At 40.0% G+C, this 25,131-nt stretch overlaps 1 long non-coding RNA gene across 4 annotated transcripts in view; it reads left to right on the top strand.

Annotated features, from left to right (window-relative positions):
- The window catches only part of LOC109280280 (uncharacterized), a 150,871-nt gene that overhangs the window by 120,339 nt on the left and 5,401 nt on the right, over nucleotides 1–25,131 (top strand). For 3 of the 4 annotated variants that reach the window (XR_002086533.2, XR_002086531.2, XR_002086530.2), the window contains one exon: nucleotides 23,288–23,321. This is a non-coding gene — a long non-coding RNA (uncharacterized LOC109280280). Of the gene's footprint in view, nucleotides 1–15,587; nucleotides 15,728–23,287; nucleotides 23,322–25,131 lie in introns of those variants that run through there. The other variant, XR_009459053.1, reaches the window with a different exon arrangement.

Below are 25,131 nucleotides of genomic sequence, written 5' to 3'. Positions count from 1 at the left end.
ATGTCAGGCAGGTTATAATGTGTCACAAATCCAATGTCTATATTTAGTCCATGATTTTTAGTATCCAGGAGGTTGATGAAGTGGAGTTCATAGGCTTGTCTCTGGGAAGTGTTTTATAAGTTTCCTTTGAGGATCAGGACTGAAAAATTGGAAAGAGAGAGTGGCCCTCCTGTGAGAAATGTGCCTCCACAGGTAATTGGGTATCTGTCTTTGATGGATTTCCGGTGTGCATTCATTCTGGTGCGCAGTTGTTGTTTGGTGTCTCCTACGTATTTTCTATCAGGGCATTTGGTGCATTGCATGAGATATATTACATTTCTGGAGGTGCAGCTGTAAGATCCAGGGATGCTGATGGCTCTGTTGTGGGGTGTAGTAATAGTGGGGGTGGTGGAGATGTGTTGGCAGGTTTTGCATTTCTTGTCATGGCACGGTCTGGATCCCTTTGGTGTGTTCTGGGCCTGAGGAAGTTTGCTTCTGGTGATGAGGTTGGCGAGGTTCAGTGCTTGTTTGAAGGCTAGGATGGGTGGCTCTGGGAAGATCTTTTTAAGAACAGGGTCTCTTTCTAGTATGGGTTGCAATTGTTTGAGGATTTTCCATACAGGTTCAAGGGAGGGGTGATATGTCATAACCAGTGGTGTGCGATTTGTGGGGGGTTTTCTTCTGTACTGCAGCAGTTCTTCACGTGGTATCCGGGTGGATCTTTCAAATGTGCAATCTATCTCTCTGGAGGAGTGTCCTTGCTGGGTGAAAGCTTTTTTAAGATTGGTGAGGTGGCGATCCCGGGTGTTCTCTTCAGTGCGAATTGTGGTGGTATCTGAGGGCTTGGCTGTATATTACAGCTTTTTTGGTGTGTTTAGGGTGATTGCTGGTTCTGTGCAGATATATATGTTGGTCTGTGGGTTTCTTGTATACTGTGGTCTGTATTTTACCATTCTGGATACTGATCATCGTGTCTAAAAAGGAGATGTTGGTGCTGGAGTATTCTAAAGAAAGTCGGATGGAGGGATGGTGATTGTTGAATCTCTGGTGGAACTCATTCAGAGATTGTAGGTTTTCAGTCCAAATGATGAAGAGGTCATTGATATATCTTAAGTATAGTAAGGGTTTGATGGTGCAGTTCTTGAGGAAGTCTTCTTCCAGGTGGCTCATAAAAAGGTTGGCATACTGTGGGGCCATTTTAGTGCCCATAGCTGTTCCCATCATCTGGAAGAAGTGTTGGTTATTAAAAGTGAAATTGTTGTGTGTGAGGATGAAGTGTATAAGGTCAATAATATATTTGGGTCTGTATTCTGAGTTGTAATCTTGTTCCTGTAGATATGTAAGACAGGCTTGGATGCCATCCTGGTGTGGGATGTTGGTATATAGGCTGGTAACGTCCATGGTGGCTAGGAGTGTGTTGCTGGGAAGGTCATCTATGTTTTTAAGTTTCCGTAGAAAGTCTGTATTGTCTTGGACAAAACTTGCTCTGTGGGTGACGAGCGGTTTTAGGATTGATTCAACGAAACCTGATATTTCCTTAGTTAGGGTCCCATGGTTGGATATGCTAGGTCTGCCAGGGTTCCCTTGTTTGTGGATTTTAGGAAGCATGTAAAAAGTCCCCGGGTTAGGTAGTGGGGGGATCAAGGTCTGTAGTTTTTCTTGTAGCCTAACTCTACTGCGCAGTAGCGTGCAGGGCGAAAAACATGTTAATAAACTACTGTGCAGTTAGTGTCACTAAAAAGCTGTGTGCTGGTCCTACTGTGCAGTTGTGCCAGTTACTGCAGGTTGATTTAGTACTTGGTTATACATGGAATTCCATGTTTTTTCAGAGTAACAACATTGACAGTAAAGGAATTTAAACTCTAATTTTCTCCTCTTTGTTTAAAAGCAGTTAAGCAAACTCTACTTCAGTGAGATCCATGTAAAAGACAAATGGGTCCCTCTCTTGCATCTTATACCACATCTACTTTGGAAAACAAATTATAGTGAAAAATAGAGCATTGTCTGAGCCCTTGTTTTTCTGACATGAATTCCTTGTTCATTATTTCAACTACAAACTATTCTGATTCTATCTATTTAATTTGGAAAAGCCTAATCTACGAGCCATTGTTTATTCTGCCTTTGATAACATTAAGGAAACTTTATAACTGCTGGTGAATCAAATATACCTAATTGATTAAATGTTCACTTGAATTTATGAGTCTGATTAGGCAATGTATGTTTTGCATACAAATCATTTTGCACTGTTTGGGTTCATTTAGGGAATCTCAGTGTGGCTCATAAATGAACGTTGACATTTCAATATTGCAGCACTTTGCTAGCACATTATCTGGTAAACAGCAAAAATAAACAAATGAGCTTAAAAAGAGAATGCAGTTTAATTTAGAAAATTGAAGTACCTTCATTCCAACCCACTGTGTGATTGGAGGTGCTGCAAGCAATGGCTCATGATAAGATCCAGGAAGGTGGTTCTCTAGCTGTGCAGCAATGTAATGATAGCTAGTTCTCTGCTGTCTGTAATCACCAGAAGGACTGGCTGCCACTACGTACAATGGATGACAAAAATAAGTGCCAATTGAGGGAGATTTATATAAACAGGAGGCAAAAGCACTCATAGAAGAAAAATGAGTCTTTAGAAACCTAATGCAGAGTAGAACAGCACAATGATTACAGCCAAATTCAATCGAATTCAAACTACTTTCTACCTCAAGTCATTTTCCCCTCCTTTTCCTCCACGTGCATTTTTCATTAACTGCATCAGTGCTGGTTCTGAGCACTATGCTCCTATTCTTGGACGAATGTCCTTATAATAGACTAGAATTCCACTGAAGTGACATTGTATGACATGCTGGGGTTTATGGGCAGCAGTGGAGGGGCAGGTTGCCTGATGTTCCAGGCACTTCAGGCAGCAGCAAATTGATTACAGTTGTGTTTAACCATTGTGACTTTGACACCTACATTTCAAGCTAAATGGTATGATTCTATTAATTAGAGCAGGTTTCCCAGCTCATTGTCCTCAAGGGCTCCCTGCTCAGTTGGGATACTCAGACCTACATTTGATACAATCATTATAGGATAGTCTTTACTTTGATATGCAGTCATGCTAGAACTGGAATATGTTTTTGTATATAGTACATGGAGGTATATAATATGACCTGAAAGGTAGCAAAATCATTTTGTCTCATTTATGGAATAAAGCCTTGAATCTATCAGGTCATGAAAGAAGTGTGTAGGGATAAAGGTTATATTTTGGACACATCTCTTAATCTGGGGAAGTTGGGAATCGGAAGATGGTCCCTTTGTTAGTGAGAGACAGACCAAGGGTCTTCAGTGGTTGTGTACCCCAGTGGGGTCACATAGTTTACAGTTTAGAGGATCCTAAACTTCTGTGTGTTCCATGTAAACTTCTCTAAACTCCCTTGATTTAATGCCATTGTCCAGGTACCCATGTGTATTTTGACTCTCAATTGTTTCTGCTCTGCAGACTAGATGGGAGGAAGAATGGAGACAAACCTGTAACATTGTAGAGGAAGCCATGTCAGAATTTAGGAGACTGAGGAGTAAGTGATGATACTGCTGAAATGCATTACTATTAATGTAAGACCCTGATTTTCACAAGTTGGTATCCCATATTAGGTTCATAATTCAAATATGAAACCTTTTTATTCTTTAGAAACATCAAGTGTGTTCCCAGGATGAGAATAATCTGAAGCTGGAAAAGACTTTTATGTTTCTAGGTTGACCGATATCTTAGAAACAGTCTTCTAAGACTTCTGGCAATGCAGAAATGGACAAAAAAGACAATGAATGAATAGAATCAGTAAATTATTATTACCAAATAGTAATTTAGTAGTATTCTGTATAGTATGAAATTACTAGTACATGAAAGAAATGGGCAGACCATCATTTTTGGATGCCTCTTTAAGACTGAAACTGAATTAGCCATTAGTTTGATATAACATCCATCTTCCATTTGAATATATTTTTTATTAAAGACTATCAAGGTTTATAGAAATTGGACTCCTATCTTTTGAGTATTTTTAGCACACATTACAAATGCATTCTGTATAGGCAATGAAGCTTGACTTAGAGAAACATTTTCATGGCCCATTCTAAGGCTTAGTTTACAATCTTTTAAAACTGTTTGCCAAAACAATATAAACTCTGTTTTATATAATCAATAAAGCTAACAAGCATTTACATAGCATGGACAAACTGGGAGATGGTTAATTTTAATCTGGTTTACCGTTATAGCTGTGAAATTATAAAAGACTGAAAAAATGAGCATCGCAAAAATGTTTTATATACAATGAGTTTTGCAAAATGGTGTAATCCATTAAAGGAAAAGAAACAACATCACTACATATAAATATAACACAATGTAAAATTGCCTACCCTGGAAAGTGTTACTGTAAATAATACTAAAAATCCCAAATACTAAATTTAAAATTCTGTTCTAGAAATTGAACTATAGGTTAAAAATATTGTCACATTTTGCCAATAAAATGGATTGAAGCACTCATTTGGGGATCAATTTCAACTTCAGTGGTAGCTAAACATCTTCAAGATTAAGGAAATACTATAACAAATCTTTAGACCATTTCATGTTCCAGTGTAAAAAGCATTTAAAGTTTGATTGAAAATTCTGCTGGAAATTCAAACTGACAAATTATACATCAGAAATATGAAATAAAACTCTATAATATCAAGGTTTTCAACTGCTAGGTAGTGAACTGACTTCCTTTTAAATACTTTCATGTTACCTTTATTTATGAAAGTTTTTAAAGCATGTCTTTTGTGCACATAAAAGCAATTTGGGGTTGTTTCAAAAGACAAAAAATCTAAAAATAATGGATACAAGTTATTAGAACTACAAAACAATAGTAAATGAAGTGAAAAACAAATGCATTCAGTGTTGGTGTTGTACTGAATGCTTCGGCCTTTCCCTTGAAGGGCTTTATATTGCTATTCCTAGTGCTTGCAGTCAAAGTCAAATGAAAATAGTAAAGGATTTGCAACCTGTAAAGCAAATATCTCTGTTGATGTAGGCACTGTCTGAGACATTTCAGTTCTCAGCATTTTGCTTCCACAGAGCAGACAACTGAGAGTCAGCATATACATGGATTTCTGGAAGATGGCAGGAAAACTGGTGTGTGGTTAAAAAACACATGGATGTTTAGTGTTTAAAGGGTCACACCCACCATTTCCCAGCAATTAGTTTAATTTATGCTCACTGGCATTATCAACCCTCCTGCATTTCAAGGTCCACAATTATAGCCTACCTGAATGAAACATTTTTTGGATTCATGCCTGTAGGAATCATAATTAATAGTGCAGAGGAGAAAGACAATGAAGTGTGTGGGAATTGTTTGCATTATTTTTTTATGTGGGCTTGATGGATTCGGCTGCTTGTTAAGGGCCAAGATAGGTCCTAATTAGCTTTGGGTTGCAAGAGTCAAGATAATAACTTTAAGTGTCTGGTGCTCAAATTCAGTTTACTCTGTAATTGGGAGACTAAAGTTGACACCACATGGAGACGTGCATAAGAGCATGTGCAGACACCTGTCAGCAAGAGAACTTTAAAATAAGGAAGAAAGGTCCTTGGAAGAGATAAAAGACAACCTATGAAGGAAAGGGCCTGGAGACTGACTTTAGGAATGGGACTGAGAGGTAGAGATTGTGAGGGTGCAGTTTGCTTTGCCTCTCTCAGTGCTGTAAGACTACCTAAAATGGGCAAGGAAGATTAGTAATCTTTTTATCTGAAAGGATGCAAACATTTTTCTCGTCTTAATTAGATCAGGAAAGGCCTGGTAAACAAATACACTTTTGGGGAGGTTCAGGAAGTGGGCAAGGAAAGACCAAGACATGGAGAAACTAACATATGTTAAGTCATTTGTTATTTTACATTTGGTGTCTCTGTTTGTGATGTTCCTAGAGATTGAATGAATCCTATTAGGATAAGATTTATTTTATCAGCAAGGGTCTGATAAAACAAGCAAGGGCCACACCTGTCTGGTAATACAGTTAATGAGCAGGGGGCACTGGAGCCTAGTAACCCAGTCCAAATGTGAGGTGAAGGATGAGGTTTTGCCCTGTAAAGGGTACAGTTGTCGAACTCGGGTTTTGACAATCAGATGACTTTCAGCTGGCTTTAGGGACTGAACTAAAGCCAGTTCTAGAGTCCAGTTGGGTCCCAAGCCCCAGCTGACAGTCAGCTGATTGTGGACAGCTGGCTTTCAATTTGCTGGTGCAGCTTGCCTTGCTGCACTGGCCAGTAGAGAGAGATTGGGATTAAATCACTGATCCTGAAATCATGCATTTTGCCATGTCCATGTGGTAGGGCAGGAGGCACAATTGTTGGGATTGTGGATCAGATCCCATTACACTTTAAACTAAACATCTGTCTGGGGCTCTTCCAAACAACACCTATTAAAGATCACTGTTCTGTTCGCCCAGAATACTACTAGTTCTGGACAGCAATAAGCCATCAAACCTGTTTTCTCCACTCCTTTTTATTTAATCACCTGATCTACCCATAATAGGAGTGAAATAAAATTCAATGAAAAAATGTGGGAGCCCTTGGTAGTTGCACCTTAGCTTTGGAATTCCCTCCCCATTGAGGACTATCAGAGCCCTAGCCTAGGCATCTTCCAGAAGTGCTATAAGAGCTTTATATTTGGGCAGGTGGGGTTAACTTCTTGTGCATTGTTTGGGAAGTTATTTTTATTTTTTTATTTTAATATTGCATCTGTGTTTTTAAATAATTCATTTTGTTTTTATTGTAAGCTTCCCTGAGCTGTTTTTGGGAAAGGCAGTATATACATCAGATCAATAAATATATACCTAGGGTGACCATAGGTCCCAGTTTGGTTGGGACAGTCCCAGATTTCATAGGCTGTCCTGGCATCCTGGCCAGTTGGTAAAAATTGAAACAGAAGTCCTGGATTAGCAGGTATTAGCCAGGGCAGGCTAAGGTGGGGGGAGAGCATTGCTGTGGGCATGGGCTGCTCATATGTATTTGTGTGCGTGTGCGGAGAGGGTGGGATGCAGATTGGACGCCTGCCCTGAGGGGAGTGGGTGTCTCTCCTCTTCTCCTGCCTTCCCGGCTGCTGGCAGAGACTGGTGTTTGGAGGAGTGGCTCTGGGCTCTAGGCTCTGCCCTGGGACTACAACCCGAGCTGGACTAGGTCAAATGGCAGCTACAGCAGCAGCAGCAGCAGGAGGCCTCCTGGCTGCAGGTGATTGTGTGCCAGGTGCTTACATGTGCTGCCCGTGCAGGATGGGTGTTGGGGGTGGCAGATCTATGCACCTGGCCATGCTGGCTATGGGGGTATTGTGTGCCCAGGTCTGTGTAGAACCCAGCTTCCCCTGTGCACCCATCCATGCCAGGTGAGAGGGTGCATGCACTGGGCTGGAGTGGGGGGGGGGAGGCGGGAATTCATGGGGTACAGCGCACAGTCCAGTTGGGAGGTGAGGCGGCATGGTGCTACCTGGCACACCATGCCACTCTGCCTCTGCTTGCATCTATGTTATTGAATTGAGAGAGCATTGGGGAGGATTGTGGGGGAGGTATAGTCCTGGATTTGCCATACCGTCACCCTATGTATAACAGACAGCCAGTGATACATAAGTGACTTCATGTATGGTATCATAGCACCATATCTTTGTTTTTCCAGTTCCAGCTTAAACCATTTACAGTCAGCTACAGAGAATGTTAGTGCATAATCTGTTGGTTGGTCTCTTGACTGTTTTTGGCAATCTTTTGGCAGAGTTTTTCCACATTATTGTTGTCCTACTTGCAAAGGTAAGTCTTGTAGATAGGATGAACCCACAGCATAATTAAGAGTAATTATTTGTTCTGTTTATTGCTTTTTCTCCATGTACTACTAGTGCTTAATATTTATATAATACTTTTCATTCATATGATCTCAAACCACTCTACAAAAGAAAGGCAACATTATTACCCTATTTTACTACTGGGGAAGTTGAGGCATTGAGGAGTGGTTAATCTGAGATCACATAGCAGACAAGGGCAAAGTAGGAAAACAATCTATACCTTACTCTAAGTCAGTGCCATATCTACTGGATCATAGCATTTCATGGCCTCATTTTCCCTGTCGTAGCAGTGCATTTTCTTCTTCCTTTCTTTACAGGGTTTCTGAGCGTGTGTTTTGTTCACACAATGCTTTAGCAAGAATTCACATCGGGGAATAGTATTCTAAAATTCTGAACCAAGTTTCTGAAAGGACTAGACAGTTAGCTCAATTACTGTACCTGTGGACTAGTTATTTCATATCATAATGACTAGTGGATGGCAGCTCAGTTTTAGGCCCCCTTCTGTGATATTTCAATTGATTATATCTTTAGCTAATGTTATGTTCCTGTGGTGGAGAAGAGAAATAGTAAAAAGTTGACTTCTTTCTGGTATTGCAAAGCCATATAACCTGCTGCTGTTTTATGAAAGGCATCCATTCTATTATACTTTGACTCTCACAGAGATTATTTTATGTTTGATTTCTTCATATTTGTCTTTCTTCTCCTGAATCATAGTAATTTTGATTCTCAATTCTGTGATATGTATGTGGAAAATAAAGAAAACTTATGTAACATTGCCATGGGAATTCAAATTTGAACTGTATTTTCCTAAGAGGCGATTGTGTGTGTGTGTGTGTGTGTGTGTGTATAGCATTGTATAAAATGAGCAGTTATTAGTGTTTTTCATGTGTGGCAATTTTGTTATAGGCAGTTTATCCTTTTTTTCAATCTATGGGGGGAAAATCTAAAAGTGTCACAAGTATGCACATATGACAGAGTTCAGCATTATTTCATACACTTGACATCATAGCTGGAAGTACATGACTTTCACATATGAATAAAAGACCTATGATGCATGTAATTTCTCTACCTAATTTGTCCTAAGTTCCTGATTCAGGAAGATGTTTAATTAGGTACTTAACATTAAGTGCTATGCTGAATTGGTGCCTTAATATACATCATGTTGCTAGGATATATAAATATACATGGAAAAAAGAATAGACACCATCATCTAAAAGGTATGTTTACAAATAATCATAGACTGCTTCAATAATTTATGTGGGTTAACCAAAGTAGCAGCAAAAAATGTTTGATTTAAGTGGAACACTAACAGAATTAAAAAAAAAAATCAATAAATTAAAGAAACCGAAAAAACTCAATATGTACCAAACTGAAAAGTTTTGGTGCATTTATGGTTTTTTTACTCTGTTTAGACATTTTCTCTTTTAAAAAAAAAGTCATTCAGATGAAGGATGCCATTTTGAAATGACAGTATGTAAGTTATTAGATATAAAAACATTTTTGATAAACACAAGAGAAAACATGAGAAGTCAGTAACCATATGTTGAGATGCAGACCGAGAATAAGAATAAACAAACAAAAGAAAACATCAGATCAATAATCTGATTTTACCCTGCATCTTAAGCCCAAGGATGTTGCTCATACCCAGCTTAACAGGTTAGAAAGCAGGTTTTGCTTCTTTTCTGTCACAGCCTCCCTCCTGCGTGTTTTCTGGTCAGCCTACTTTACTTGAGGCCTGTTGGCTGAGGGCTTAACGGCCTTTCCCACACTTGGGAACAAACTAAAGAGCAAGACTTGCTGTCAAGATAAAGCTTAAGTATGGTTTCCTTGTCTGGCCATTTACGTATTTCACCCCTTAGTGCCAGCGTGAAGGGTGGGTGATGTAGGAAACCACGCAGAGTGCTGTGGTCAGGGGGGTGCCACACATGCATACACACAGACAGGCACACACATGTGTGAGCAGCCCATGCTTATAGCAACACTCTCCCCCTGTCCTGCCCTGACCTCACCCTACCCCAACCCAGCTGATGTCTGCCCCAGGCAGGAGAAGCATTACCTAGCCCAGCCTGCCCCTTGCCTCTAGCCACTGCTCAGGAGGAACTGGCCAGGCTGTGGAGGAAGCAGCAATGGTACTTACCTGCCTGGCTGCCTGGTGCACCATGTCCAGAGCCGACTTGAGCATGGTGCGGGGCTGGGGCAAATCAGCCCATGCATGGCCCCACCCTCACTTCGATCCCACATACCCTGGACCCAAAAAAGCTGCTGCCACCATCATCGGCAGTGGCAGCATCAGTGGTGGTGGTGGGGGGGAGCGAGTGGCTGGACGTGAAGCTGGTGGCAGTTACACAGAGTTGCTGCAGCCACTTCACCCAGCTCCGTGGGGCCCCCCAAAGCGTGGGGCCTGGGGCAGTCCCCAGGGACAGCCCTGACCATGTCTCTCCACTTCCTGGGTGGACTGTGCCCTGAGCCCATGCCTGCCAGCCTCTGTCTTCAGCAGTGCTGCTGACTTTGGCGGGGTTGCTGGGGGAGGGGGTATGGGGAAGAGGGTGCCAATACACAATTTTGCCCAGTGTGCCATTTTCTCTAAGGCCTGCTCTGTCATTCCTTGAATTTTGGGGAGTGTGTTTGTTTACCTGCTCTAATTAAGACCAGGAGACTATTTGCATCCTTTCAGACATGAATGTTACTAATCTAATATCTTAAAGATACTATCTCATGTTTATTTCTCACTGTGAGAAATGGTCTTCCCCCAGATGACCTGAATGGCCAGGTGTTATTTTTTATAGCTGTTTCTCTTAAAATTCAAATCAATGATTGTTTGGCTAGGCTTGTCTATTTAGCATACCCATGTTGGATGCTGCATATCAGTGATTACTTCTCTTCAGGTTCTTCCTGCCTTTTTTATTCAAATCACTCTCTCCATTTTGGACACTGCACTGTGCATGTCCTTTCACAGCATCTAATGAAGTGAGCTTGGGCTCACAGAAACTTATGCTACATATACATGTGTGTATGTGTGTGCATGCGTGCATGTGTGTGTATACACACACACATATATATGTATGTATGTAGCATGTTTATTCATATGTGTGTGTGTGTGCGTGTGTGTATATGTGTGTGTGTGTATATGTGTGTGTATGAATTAATCCGTAAAGTGCAAATAAGGACAATAAGATTGAGCATAGGGTTTATTGCAAATTTAACTGTAAAATGTATGGAAAGCTAGTTGTGGTTTAGTCACTTGGGAAGGTTTCTGGAACCTGACTCTTCACCCCCACTGCTCTGTTTGTCTTAAACAATTTTTCACAGCAAAACACAGAATAGTCCTTGTTGTTTGTACTTCTGCTCTCATCAACTGCCATGACAACCACACATTGAGCTGTTTTATTGCCAAGAAAGAAATCTGCTGCATTTTTTAAAATACAACCTTTAATTATTTTGTCAGTTTATATTGCACTTTATTCTAGAAAAGGGAAGTTTTTACTTTCCTCAGTGGTCATAATTAGATGGGAAATGTCTGAAGTATTCTGACTAGTAGGATGGCAACATGGAAACTGCATCCATTTCATATTCTAATTGCAGTCTTGGGTAAAGGGTTGTTTGTGAATCCAGTGAATTATCTTTCCACAGATCCAAATGTGTTTATATTTCTGAATATGAACCTGTGACAATTATTAATCTTCTGTGGGGGTGAAAAAACACAACACAATATAAAAAAACACACCCCTCAATCTTTTTATGAGGGCTAATTATTGTTGTACGTAAATGGCAATTTAATTTTGCTTATACTGCTTAGTGCAGTCATTTGTTTTGTTATTAATTACAGAACTGTTACTAGTGCCTAGGGACAATATTTTAATAAGGTTTTCCTCTCCTTTTTCTATGTTCTGGTATCTTTTTATAAGTATGATTTTTGTCCCTTTTTATCCTTTATTTGCAAGCTAAATCAAGCTGTTAGCCATAATTAAGGCCTTTATGGTATGTGTCTGAGCAAAAGAAAGCTTTTGTTAGGAAAAAAACAAGAATCTGGTTGAACCTCAATCAAAATCTAGAAGCTTTCTGAAGCAAACCATTCCCTTCTTAGACTTGTAGTTCCCTGAAATCCATCCTGCTAGCTGGCCTTTAAAGTCTCTGCTATTCCTGTTGGAAACAGGACTAGAAGGAATTGCTTTGATTAGAATCCAGGCTTTAACTGTTGCAGCTACCACATCATATAATTCCTTTCATAAACTGTTGATATTTCATGCCTCATGAATAAAGAAGATTTTTTTTTTTTAATGGGGGGTGGAAATTGAATCCCCCCCAATTTTTTCCTTTTAAAAAGTGAGTCTCTTGGAGTCATGGAGAGATCCCACTTCAAGGACCAGGAAGGAATTTTACCCCACAGTTAGCTCAGCATGTATTCTGGGAAATTTTATCTTCCTTTGCAGTACATGGCATGTGTGTATGTCGGGGAGGGGTGGGGAGGCATGGTCTTCCTTGGATCTCTTGAGCATATTTTAACAAACTGTTCCTGTCCTTGAAGTGGCAGGACATTGCCTTTGTCCACCTGCTTTATTTGTGGAAAATTTAAGGGTATTTTAATGTTTTGGGGCGGTGTCTGGTAGTAGTGCATGAGGTTGTAAGAATAGGTTAGACAAACACTTGTCTATGATAGTACAGATAAGGATGATCTTGCTTTGAGCAGGGGGTTGAACTAGATGACCTCCTGAGGTCCCTTCCAGTCCTGCTCTTCTGTGATTGTAAGTCTTACTCATGAGTCCTGTGATTTGTGACCAATATACTTAAGAGATGAATTATAGGCTGAAAGACATCAAGGAAGCCAGAAAACCGGTTACTGCCAGGGTTGTTTAATCACAGCATCTGTTAAGAGGAAGGTTAGAATAATAGTAATAAAATGCTACTATTTGACAAGCAGTAGTTAAACAACCACCATTAATAGCTGACTTAAAAAAGATGTGAGTGATACATTAAGGGAAACAACCAAATATTGATGGTAACCAAGTAAATAAGTAAGGTTTTTAACTTTAGGGTTTACATGTGGTTTTATTATGAGTCGTGTATGAGGAAAGTTCATTGTGTTGACCCAAGATAAATTAGGGAAGCAATTTGTCATTAAAGAATCATGTTTTACCTTTTATCTTCCTCCTCCTCCAGGGAGATATTTCTGGTTTGATTCTGTCATGAGTAGCATCTTTTCCTCAAAAACCTTGCACAGTTGTGCAATTTGATGCATCAAGGGGATAGATCCAAGGCTCCAAACCATCCTTGGGAAGAAGAGATAACATCTCTTTAGAACCTACTTTCGCTTTTGGGATTCAGGTAGTGAGGGGTGCTTTGTATGCTCCCTTATTTCCCAACTTGTGTGACCAAGATGAGTACTATTTTGCCTATGGATCATGTTTCCCCTTTATTATTGCACATTGGTTTTCAAGCTGAAGATTAATTTATACATTGTACATATTGTAAGATATCATATGCAGAAATGATGCATGAAATCTGTCCAGGAAAGCTATCTAGTCATAGAGGAATGAAAAGAGAAATAAAATGGAATTTGCTGCATTTTCGTCAAATCCTCTGTGCAATCATTAAAAGCTGCTAGAACCAAAGGGGGCTCAAAGGGGGTCTTATCCAAGCCAAATTTCTGAGGTTCACCTGTCACTCATTCTCTTGAGATCTCAGAGTCAAGCTTTCTTCAAGATTGCTTTGAAGAGCATATGCTTTCCTGATATCTCCCTTTTGTTACATCCACCACAAGAAACAGAAGGAGAAACACCAAGGACTATTTCAAATACTGCAAGTGCAGGAAATGAGGGAGCTCTTATGGTACCAATCTAATACTGTAACTGGTTAAATGAAAATGATGATCTCAGTCTGAGTGTAGTTTGATATCTATCATGTAAGTCTTAACAGGGACTGAGAGGTGGGCTGTTGATCACTCTCACTCTGCTGTACATGTGCCATAGTACAACAGCTAATATGTACTTTCCTTTGGGTGAAACTCACTTGCAAAAATACCAATTTAGGTTGATATTTGCATAGAAGACTATTACATTTTGAAGTAATCTGCCTTTCACAGAAACAAGCAAACAAACAAAAAATCCTTAAGCAAGCAAAAAAGAAAACAACCTTTAGGTGACAGATTTAATCATATTAGCTTTTGATGTAATTGGTGCTACTTGTGAGTATTTGAACAAATTTCTTTAAAAGGCAGACACCACTGAAACTATGTAGTAGTATATTTTTCTGTCATCCTCTCCACCCATGTTGAATTCATAGGAAAAATAAAGCAAGAAAAAAGATCTGAGGTACTTGGAAGGCACAATGAATTGGAAACTGGATTACAGACTGACGTGCAGTGCATGCTGATAGTCTCTTTATCATATTGGGGAATTGTAACAACTGTTGTCTGAGATTTAATTTTGATAACTGGTCAGAAACTGCCGAGTAGAAATTCATGCCATGTGAAATTGTTATTCCTCCAGGAAAGGACTGCATTCAAAAGTCATTCAGTATATGATCATTTGTTTGTAGATTGCAAAATTCAGGTAATGGAGTTTCTTTAAGATGTTGCTTATGTGCCAAGTAGGCACATCTGTCTTATGAAGTCCTGACACCATTGATGAGATCACCCATAGCTGTTGTGGAAGGGAGAAAGTAGGAGGTTCAAATGTATTATCATAACTTAGGTGAAGTCTTTGAGTAGAAGTGATATCTTTTAGTAGCCTAACTAAATAGCTGCAAAAAAAAATTATTTGCAAGCTTTTGGATGAATGTAACTTAAGACAAACTGGAGGTAGATGTTCAAGAAGATGATGAATAGGAATGAAAGGCTCAGCTAGAATGCTTGTATACTCTTACTATACTGGTATTTCTCAGCTGATGTCAGCTGGAGGAATATCCTTTGGCACTGGCAGCTGTGAGGAGTTGATTACAAAGGTTCAGTAGTAAGACACATTCAAGGTCTCGTTTTATTGCTCACCAGTCTAATATGCAGTTGGTAGGTGAAACTTCTCTATTAAGTTTTACACAAGGAAAAGATGGATATGTTTTGTGAGAAAGTCTTATATCAAGGAAATATGTTTCCAATGTTGTCTTAACATCCAGACAGATGAAATGCTGATCTTGCTGTTTTGGCAGGGCTGTGTTTTAAAGACCAATATTAAAAATATAATTCCTTGTTGTTGGAGATTTCTGTTCCTTTTGTGTTGGAGCTTGTGTTACGAAAGCCAAATAATCTCTATAAGCAGAATCACAGCATATTATAGTTAGAATGTGATTTATATACAAGTTAAAAAACTGTGTGGCTAGAACCAAGCCTTGTGAAATCCCATTATGAAAAGTTTGCTACTGGCTACTGAGATGAACATCAATTTGATGAGATCACCAAGCATTGTCTATGCAGGTTGAATTGCCTGGTGCATTGTAATATATGAATAACTTCAGAAGTCTGTTGTTATGCCAGCTTTTATAGATTTCTCATTTCTCTATAGTATTTTTGGTGTGTTACTAGTGATTGAAAATATTAGCAGCTGATGGTGTCTCTATTACCAGGATGCTATTAATTGATGTGCCCATTCACTTTTTTGCTGGACCAATGTTCAGTCCTCAGAATGACCATGACCATCTGTAACAGGGAAACCTAGCCCTGTTACCAGAAATCAGGCTAGCTCCTTTAAGACCAGAACTTTCTGGGCACAACCTGCTGGCAGGGTAGGGGTTAAAAGCTGAGACCGGCCAGCTAGTCAGGTGACCAGAAGGGGGCCGACCAGAACTATAAAAACTCTGAGCTGGCTAAGGGGGCTCAGCTGCAGAGAGGGTGGACTCCTGATGACTCCCAGAGAAGCTGCAGCAGCCCCACAAGAAAGAGCACAACAGATGGTGGGAAGCAGAAGTTTAAAGCCATGGAAAATGTGAGCTGGCAGACTGCCTTCCTTAACTTTATTTTGATTTGATTGGTAATCTGGTGGTTTGTGGTTGAGGCTGTAGGGGAGGAGGAGAAGGACTCATTAGTGCCGTGGGGCATAGTCATAAAAAGCCAAAAGGGACACAGTGCACTAGTGGGTGCAGCTGTACAAGGCCAGGGGCCCAGACCTGGCTGCTATAAGAAAAGGGCCAAGCCTACGGAGGCAGAAGACCCAACAATTTGGTGCCCAGGGGTGCAATGTGAAAGCGGGTCAGAAGGCCCGGTGCCATAGTGAACACAAAAAGAGGGCCACAGGCCCAGAGAGTATTAAGGAGCTAGAGCCTCAGAGTCAAACCCTACCTGGTGGGTTTAGGCTGGTAGGCCTAGCTAGAGAAAGATGGGGGTGAAAAGCCCATGGTGGCTGAGAACCCCAACACAGAATTACAAATAACATTTGCAAGGCATGGGGCATGTATAGGGATGGTAAGAGCATGCCAGGACAGCCCTAGTCATCAGGGAATAAAATAGGCAGTCTCCCACTTGTAAGAACAACTAAACAATATTTACATCAAGATGTGGCAGATGAGTAAAGGTGGGCTACAGGACAAAATACAAGAGTGAAGTATTAAAGGACTTCAAAGGTGCCCCTCACAGGCCACAAGCCATCTCCAGTAGAATGCCACTGGAGATGGCAACCTGTTACACCATCTTTAGGGTGCTTGTTTCTAGTCTCAGAAAGGTCAAGAATTAAATGGGATGCTATTCTCTCACTGCTTACGTGATCACTTCAGATCATTACTTTTTATAATTATTTATTAATTACTGTTGCAGAACTAATAGGATTCAATCTAGGTAAGACTTTATCAAGTTTGCAGCACAGTTGATCATAGTGTCCAGGCTGTGCATATATGTAAAAAGACTTAATTCTCTACTAGCACTAATTAAATTAGTAAAGAATAAGGGGCGGGGGTGGGGAAGAAAGAAAGAAAAGATAACAGGTGAGGCTTTGGCTGCATAAGCCTAAACAAATTCTTTAGAAAATTTAGGAGCTGTCAATAGTATCTCTGTAAGATATAAAATACAACATTAACAAGAAGAGTAATATTGAGTATTGCACTTAATTTATGTTATTCCAGACAAGGTAATTACATTGTAAACACCTCTATCTGCTGAATTTACTGGTGTTGTTTCAATGAATATTTAACCTCCCTGACAGAAAAATACCACAAACCAATGCAGTCATAGTAGATAAGGAAGGCAGAAGTAAGCATAAGTGGAAAATAATTCATATGCTTCCAAACCCATTCCCTAAATTAATTGTTGTCATTATTTGCTACAGTAATAACAACAAACATGCGCTGTTTGCTATCTGTGCATATAGACACTAAAAAGACAATTCTTAGTGCTATACACCACTTTACTATTTTACCAGCTCTTTACACATACAACACCAGGTTTTCAGTTGATGGAGTAAATATTAAGGATGCAAACCAGTATTAAAGTTTCATATAAATTAGAAGATATTCCAGTATCATGTTCTTATTTTGTCCTTACTATACCTGATTCATGTAATCCTATTAGAGTTGTCTAATGCTGAATAATTAAGCCAAAAGAGGCTCTGATGTCTTCAAAACTAGACTTTACAAGATCATGCCAATGCTAGTACTGTAAAACAAGGTACAGACATTACATTTTTACCAGTATAGGTGGTTGGAAACCAATCTATACCCATAATAGAACAGAAGTTTGGCAGACAAAACTGGTCTATACCTGTAACAGAAGAGAAATTTGGCACCCATAAAATGCTTTAAAAATGTCAGAACCTTCCCCAAGATTTTCTCCCCCCACTGAAGTGTGAATGGGTATTCTGTTCACTTCTGATCTCAACTATGCCGCTTACAGAAAACCCATAACTTAGATCAATCCAACCTCAGGCTTTTTGAATGCCTATACCTAGGTATGATGTACAAATCATTTTAAGGGGTTTAGGTTGATACCCGTTACCAAAGTTTTTCTAAAAGAGCTGAGAAGTCTGAGTATATTTAGTGCATCGGGTTGAAGCTTGTGTTACTAGATTCTAAATAGCTGAATTTTTTGACAAGTTTTTGTTGTTCTCATTTCCCTTTAATAAACTTTTATTTTCTGTTTGATAGTAAATTACTTGTGAGTGGGAAAGTTGTTCATTTAAGACCCCCAATAAGGTTATTTTTCCCAGGTTTCTGGACAGAGGTCTAACCATAATCTCCTAATTTAAACCTGGCCCTTGTACTGCCATCCAGGGCCTGGCAGAAGAAGTACTCTAATAAATAACTTCTTAAAAGGTCAAGATACTTAGGCAACTGCATATATTCTTAAGGCTTTCTTTGAAATAATCTTTAATAATAAAGTTCATAATTCTAATAATTTTATGTAAGGTATTTTGCTTTTATTTTCTTCATGGCCTCAGAAGGGGCTACCATGCCTGCTGTTTTCACCCCACTGCACCTTAACACCCCCCCCCCCCCATGAGTTTTTCTTTGAACAACTTGAGGTGCAGTTTTCCAGAAACCCCTGCACCTATCTCCCTGAAACTTGACAGGCATTGTAGCCTTAGCAGAGGCTATCATCTCTGCTGATTTCATTCAAATCAGGGAAGAAATGACAAAGTTATAGTCAGTTTTGTAATTCCCCATTATAGCCTATGGGTGAAATGTTAAAACAGTGAAACAGTTTTGACTAAATGAAATGGAACAGTGCTTCAAAACAAAATGAAACTCAAAATGAAACACCATCTCATCAAAACAGAAATTGAAACCAAACGGTGCTGTTTCGCACAGCCCTAATATGCATTATAAGGGGTCAAGATGGGCAGCAAGGGTTAAATGGATTTCTAAAGAGCTTGGGAAACACACACACAGCTTCTCATGGCCCTGAAACCAGATGCGCTGTCTAGCACAACAAGGCCAACGGATGGACACAGCCTGAGAATTGAGTGGGGCATGCCATAACACGAGATCACAGCTGTCTAACACATCAAGGACATACAGCCTGGGAACGAAAGAAATATGTACCAAATCCAGTGGCAACAGTAGTAACCAACTCCTTCATCACTAGCATGGCCATATAGGATTTTCCTAGGTATTGTATCTTGTCATGGGGCAGAGAGCAGTGCAACCTGTGTGTGTGGTAATTATCAGAGCTCAAGGCAAGGAACAATTTTTTTTGCATGGTGCTTTCAATGGGAGAACACCTTGCCCTTAGAAAAAAATTGGTGTCATTTGACTCCAGAGTCAGTTTTTCTGGTCCACCTTGACCGTTTTTTTTCTGATCAAGATCATAGATAGGAGCTGGCCAAATAACTTGATGTGTGTCTTGTCTATGTCCCGGCATACTGCATTATTGAGTTGTTGAGGTATGACAGTGACAATAAACAAGCTAAAAATGTCAAACATACTCCAGCTGTCAGGGAATAGGTTTATGTCACTTGATGACAGATTATAGTTTCTTTTCAAAAAGTTTTCTCTAAAATCAAAAGCTGTTTCCTTAGCTAAACACACCTGGATGCTATTGATCAAATGATGATTTCATAGTGTAAAACTAAATAATTTTAATTTGTTGAAGTAGCAGCATTTTTATATTCAAACAACATAAATGTTAAATTTGTTTGTACAAACTCAAACTGTGTGAGATAATCTACTCTGCAGCTGTTGAGTCAGTAATTTCCAAGTGTCAGGTACATGTGTGGTAAGGTGGGGATAAAAGGACTAATTTAGAAAAATGGCCAGATTTGCTAGTTATGAAACCAAGATAAGTGGTCTGAGAGGAGGCCAGGTGTCCACTCTGAACATAACGGTAAATACAGGGCTTTATAATCTAATGAAATTCATAGCAAGCAGCAGTGAGTAGCAAAGCAGCTCTGCACCCAGGGCAGTCATGATGCATGACCAGTTGCTGTTATACCAATGGTTGTAGTGTGGTCAGATACTGCTGTGGTGGCATCCATTTTTGTACACTTGGACAAAGGCTGTGGCCCTGGTCCTCTGCCTACCGATAGCAAGGATAAGTGGCTGGAAGACAAAGTTGTGGAAATTCAAATTAGAAATCAGGCATGTTTTTTTGACTGTGTATGATTAACTGATGAACAAAACAGCCAAGAGAAGGGATAGATTCTCCATTTCTTCACATCTCTGAGTCAAGATTAGATCCCTTTCTAGAAGATACATTTTAGCCAAATGCTAGCTATCAGATTTGGTATGGATACAATTAAGTGAGCTGTAATAGCTCCTGACATGCAGGAAGTCAGCATAGATGATTTAACATTACCTTTTGACCTAACACATTATGAGCTATTAGGTAAAAAAGACAAGACTTGAAAGGAATATAACTACAAATAATCCATACAAGCAATGAGTTATCATTTGATAAAAAGACAGCAGATGCCTACAACTTTTTCTTTGCAATTTTATACAAGGAACTACTTGTAAGGAGTTGCAGAGATGACAGATTTGAAATACCTGGGTTTTCTCCTGCCTGAAGGAGAAATTGAATTTAGAGTTATTTTTTAGGCGCAGGCATACAATAGAAAACCTAATCATCTTTAACTATGAAGGTTAATAAAAACTGTACAAATAATTCCATTATATAGCTCTGACATTCAAAATGTCCATTGAATTTTTCATCACGCAATCAAAAGTAATTAAATTAAATTATGCATTATATGTATACATGCTGATGACTGAATTACTAAAACCACGATACTAAATGAGCCTAACAAATTGTGCATTAAATATGCGGTTTAAGCTCTTTCATGAAAATTTACTCTTAATGAAAGTATTTTAATGTTCTTAATGCTATACAACAACGAAAGTCATGTGCTAATGAAATTACATTACCAGGCCTGGAGGGATTGAGCTATCAGGATATTTATGCTTCTGAGATGTTAAATTATCTACTTAAAGTTTGATATTAACTTTTAATATGGCGTTTCTTGTTTGGTGAGAAAAGACTGGGCTCCCTTTTCATTGTATATGTAGTTGATGAGACAATCAAGTAGCTAGATACCAAAATATACATCCAGAAAGGCACTTGACAAAAGCCTGTAAAAATTCCATGGGGCACCTTACTTACCTCCACAAAAGTAGTAATCGTGCCAAATTCATAAAGAAATCTGTAATTTATATTTAGGCACCACTCAGATACCGACATATCTGCTTGTAGAAAATACTTAGGAAGCCTACCTCACCAACTTGAAAACTGCCTTTCTCAGAAAGAACACACATGCAGAGAAACAGACAGTGTCTTTGAATGAGCCCCTTTGACTACCCCTCACAAAACTACTATAATTCAAAATGACAGTTTCATACCTTTAGGTGTCATATACCCTCCTACATTGGAACCTGTAAGAAAGATCATTAAACAACTTCTGTACTGAAAAAAAGACCCATACCTTGAGAGAAATATTTCCATCCCTCCCTGCTCCTGCCTTTCCACTTCCAAACTTGCCCAGCTAATTGTCAGAAGCAAACATCCTGCCGATCAACAAACAGCAAGCAGAGCATGACCCTACCTAAATAGCAAATGGAAAACCTGTCAACATGTCTCCAACACAACACTTACCCTATCCTACAATGAAACTATCAAAATCCATTGATCTTCTATCCATGTTTCTAGTATTATATATTATGATATATTTCCATCTATTATGCCAAATACGGTTATGGAAACTATATCAATGAAAATAAATGGCTACTACTCCTCAGCATCAATTTTTCCAGAAAAAAACAGAAACATCAAGTTCCAGTGGAAGATCACTTTTCACAGAATGACTCCTCCATCTCTGACCTTACAGTCCTTGAACTTGAGGGAAACCTCCAAAATACCTTTAAAAGCTGGGCCTGGGAACAAAAATTTATAACCCTGGACAGTAAAAACCAGTAAACATAGACAATGGCTTTATGGTTCATTACAATTTACATTCTTGAGGCCAACCTCTCTGGTTTTATTCTCTTTACTTAATTAAGTTATCCATTTCAACTGTCATTTACCTGTTTTGCAGCCACTTTTAAAACTTCTCTTTGCTCCAGGTTTACAGCCTTCTTCCATATCTTTAAGTGACTATTTTCATTTACATAATGGGTTTAAACAAAAGTCATTATTTAGCTTAGGCTTTAACTACTTCTTTCCCAGATATGAGGAAGGGAACTTTGGGTGCATCTTCATGTGCAATTAATGCACACAAATACACTCCAGAGCTTATTTCTCCGGACTTTTTTGCTTTGGGGGGGCTTTTGAACATGTGCCTGCACAGCACATGGAGGGAGTAACCCAGGCTGGTAGGGGACCCAGCGGGTAAGCCTGCCCATGCAGGGCTGCTCCCACCGGACTCAATGTGCTGCACAGGGGCTGGCTGAGGCACAAGGGTGCTTCAGTGTGGGGATAGCCAGCAGGAAGTCCCCATGCCGAAGCACCATCATGCCCCAGCCAGTGGCTGCTTTGATAGGGCTCCATGTGCTGTGCAGAGGCTCGCTGAAGCATGAACAGCCACCACACCAAAGCACCCTTGTGCCTCAGCCAGCCCCTTTGCAGCATGTGGAGCCCCACAGCCCTAGGGCTGAATGTGCCGTGCAACAGCTGGATGCAGAAGGAGAGTGCTTCAGCGTGGGAGCTATCTGCTGGTTAGATGCCCCAGCCAGCCCTGTCACTATCTACATATGTGCTTAAGCACAGTCATTTACTATGCCCATGGATAGTACTTGTGTCTGACAGGACTATCTGATGGTACAGTAAATTAGTCTACACTGGTCTAATTGCTGCGCATGTGTAGATGGTGATGATTTACTGCACAGTAAATTAGTCTACTGTGCAGTAAAGCACATATATAGACAAACCCTCTTTGCCTGAAAGCTTGTGTAATATCTCTCCCAATAAAAGAAACGACCAAAACTACCTATTTCTTGCATATTCTCTATAACATCACAGTTACAACATTACTCCGACCTCACCCTATTTGTAATAATAGTTTTGAATATTTCATAGGGATGAAGGTTCTTAAAATGTCAGCATATGGAAACTGAAAAATAGGTTCTTTTTTTATTTGAAAAAATTAATAGCCAACTGGGTGCCATGAATTCTACTGAAGGACTTTCTTAGATGTAAAAATCCTTCTCTGTGAGCTTTTCACTAGAGGATTTGGCCAGAAGAATGAAGTGGTCTACTCAAAATGCTCCCTGTTAAGAACTAGTGGCAGGGCCATCCCTGGGGGTGTGAATCAGGGTGACTGCCCTGGGCCCTGCACTTTGGGGGCCCCCATGAAGCCAGGCAGAGCATCTGTGGTGACTCTGTGCTGCTGCTGGTTTCATGTCTGGCCGCTCAGCACCCCGCTCCTCCTGCCCACCGCTGAATCCGCTGCCGGCTTCGTCACATCCAGGGGCAGGGCCCCATGCAGGCTGATTTGCCCCCGGCCCCACATGCTGCTCCAGTCGCCTCTGACTAGTGACTATGCATAAGCCTTATGTTGGCATTCTTTTGCATGTCTGTTTTAAGAAACAGGTTTTGCTAGTTGTGATTCCATGTATTTTATTCTTTCCAGGTGGATCAGAGTACTCCAGTGTATGGTGTTAAGGGTGAGTCTGCCTGCTTTAAATACTACCACTTTTTTTTTTCTTCTTGATTTTTTAAAAGTTTGTGTTAATAATATTGCAAGGGTTTTGGGAGCACCTGGTGTAACTATCACAGATTGAAAAATTCCAGAAAGATTGTGGTGGATCTAATGGACCGCATGGACTTTTGCTTTTGTACAGGTCATAGGCTCAGTTCTCTGCAGCTGTTCTGTCTTCCTGCAGAGAGCTTGGGATATTTTAAATAGTTAAAAGTATAGCCTAGTTGCTAGAAGAATATTGTTCCCACCCCCTTTTCTTCTTGGTATGGTAAATGATGAAGTATTCAATAACTTACACAGGCCAGAGTTGTGTAAATTGACCCATTTGCTGTTGCAGTCACATGAGAAATGAAAAAAATCAAGAAGAAAAAAGGTGGGGTGGTACATTATACTAATCATCAGGAGTTCTGGACAGGACCATTTACTGAGGAGATAGAAAGTCTGCTTTGGAGACTGTGCCTGGCATTGCACTACCATATATATGGCAGCATCTGGGATGGTGGGTTGTGGAAATATGAAGCAAATTTATCCAAGTATTTTGCAGTCTGAGATAAAGATAACAGTTTTCTGCCTTCTGTAAGTATGGTTCCTATATGATTAAGCACCCAAGAAAAGTTTTAGATTTATTCTCACTAATGTGCAAGTTCTTGCAAATAGCAAGTTATAGCTGCTTAGAGGAATGACATACCTCTGTTTATAGACAGCTTTTTGACATTTCGGTTTCACATGGTCTTCTACTGCCATATTTACTCAAATACACAATGAGTTTTTTCCCTCAATTGGCATGGAAAAAATCCCCTTGTCTTATAATCACATACAAGGAACTATCACTTAATACATTGATTATCATTAAAGTGCTGCCAAAAGCAGCATGTACTCAGCAACTGAAACCAGCTATGAAGTTGATTACATGCAGCCAACAATGAGTAGGACTATAAAACACATGGCTTACAATAGGCAAACCTAATGTAGCCTGATGGGAACCTACCACAAAGGTAGGTTAGTACACCCTCTCTAAATAGGATATGTGGTAGTGGCTATTGAACATAGTCCCCCTCTGCTGACTCTTTTTGAAGTCATGGTGAGCCATGACATTGCATACCCAGAATCACTCTGTTGGCTCCTCTTGATTGTGTCAACCAAGCCTGACATATATGATTAGTGTCGCTCTGCCTTTCATAAGGTGAGGCTGGACTGCACCTCATCTGCACATAAAATTTTGGAGGATCCCAGGATTTGTGACAAACATCTGGTTCATGAGTGGGGTAATTAGCACAGGGATCTTTTGCGGGGAGTATACACACATATCTGGAGCAGTACTGAGCTGTGAGGTCACTGTGGAGGGTAGGTCACGTTAGTCATATGTGCCAGGGTGAGAGGGGGCACAACGGAGGGATTCTGGGTGAACTGTATGCAATGCTGTGGCTTACCATGGCTTGAAATTCCGTTGACTCTGGAGAGGCCCAGCCCAGTGAACTATTTGGTAAATCGTGAACCTTTTGGTTTTGCACTAAAACCATGCATAGTATATATTAGGAAGCATCTGATCTTCAAGGAATCTGGGCCTGTGCCCTGCATGTAGGGTGCCTGCCATGGACTCAGGGAGTATCCAAGGACCCAATTGATGGGTCTTGGAGGGAGGGTACTTGCCCAATTGTAGAGCCACACACAGAGACTTGATAGTTGAACTCTGCTGCGTTGAATTTTGGAACTTGACCATTAGGTTTTGCCTAGTTGAATCTGGAATGGATTTGACCTTTGAAACTATCTATTTG

Source organism: Alligator mississippiensis, chromosome 1 (assembly GCF_030867095.1).
Source record: "Alligator mississippiensis isolate rAllMis1 chromosome 1, rAllMis1, whole genome shotgun sequence".
NCBI lineage: Eukaryota > Metazoa > Chordata > Crocodylia > Alligatoridae > Alligator > Alligator mississippiensis.
This window is presented reverse-complemented; position numbering and strand designations above follow the sequence as displayed.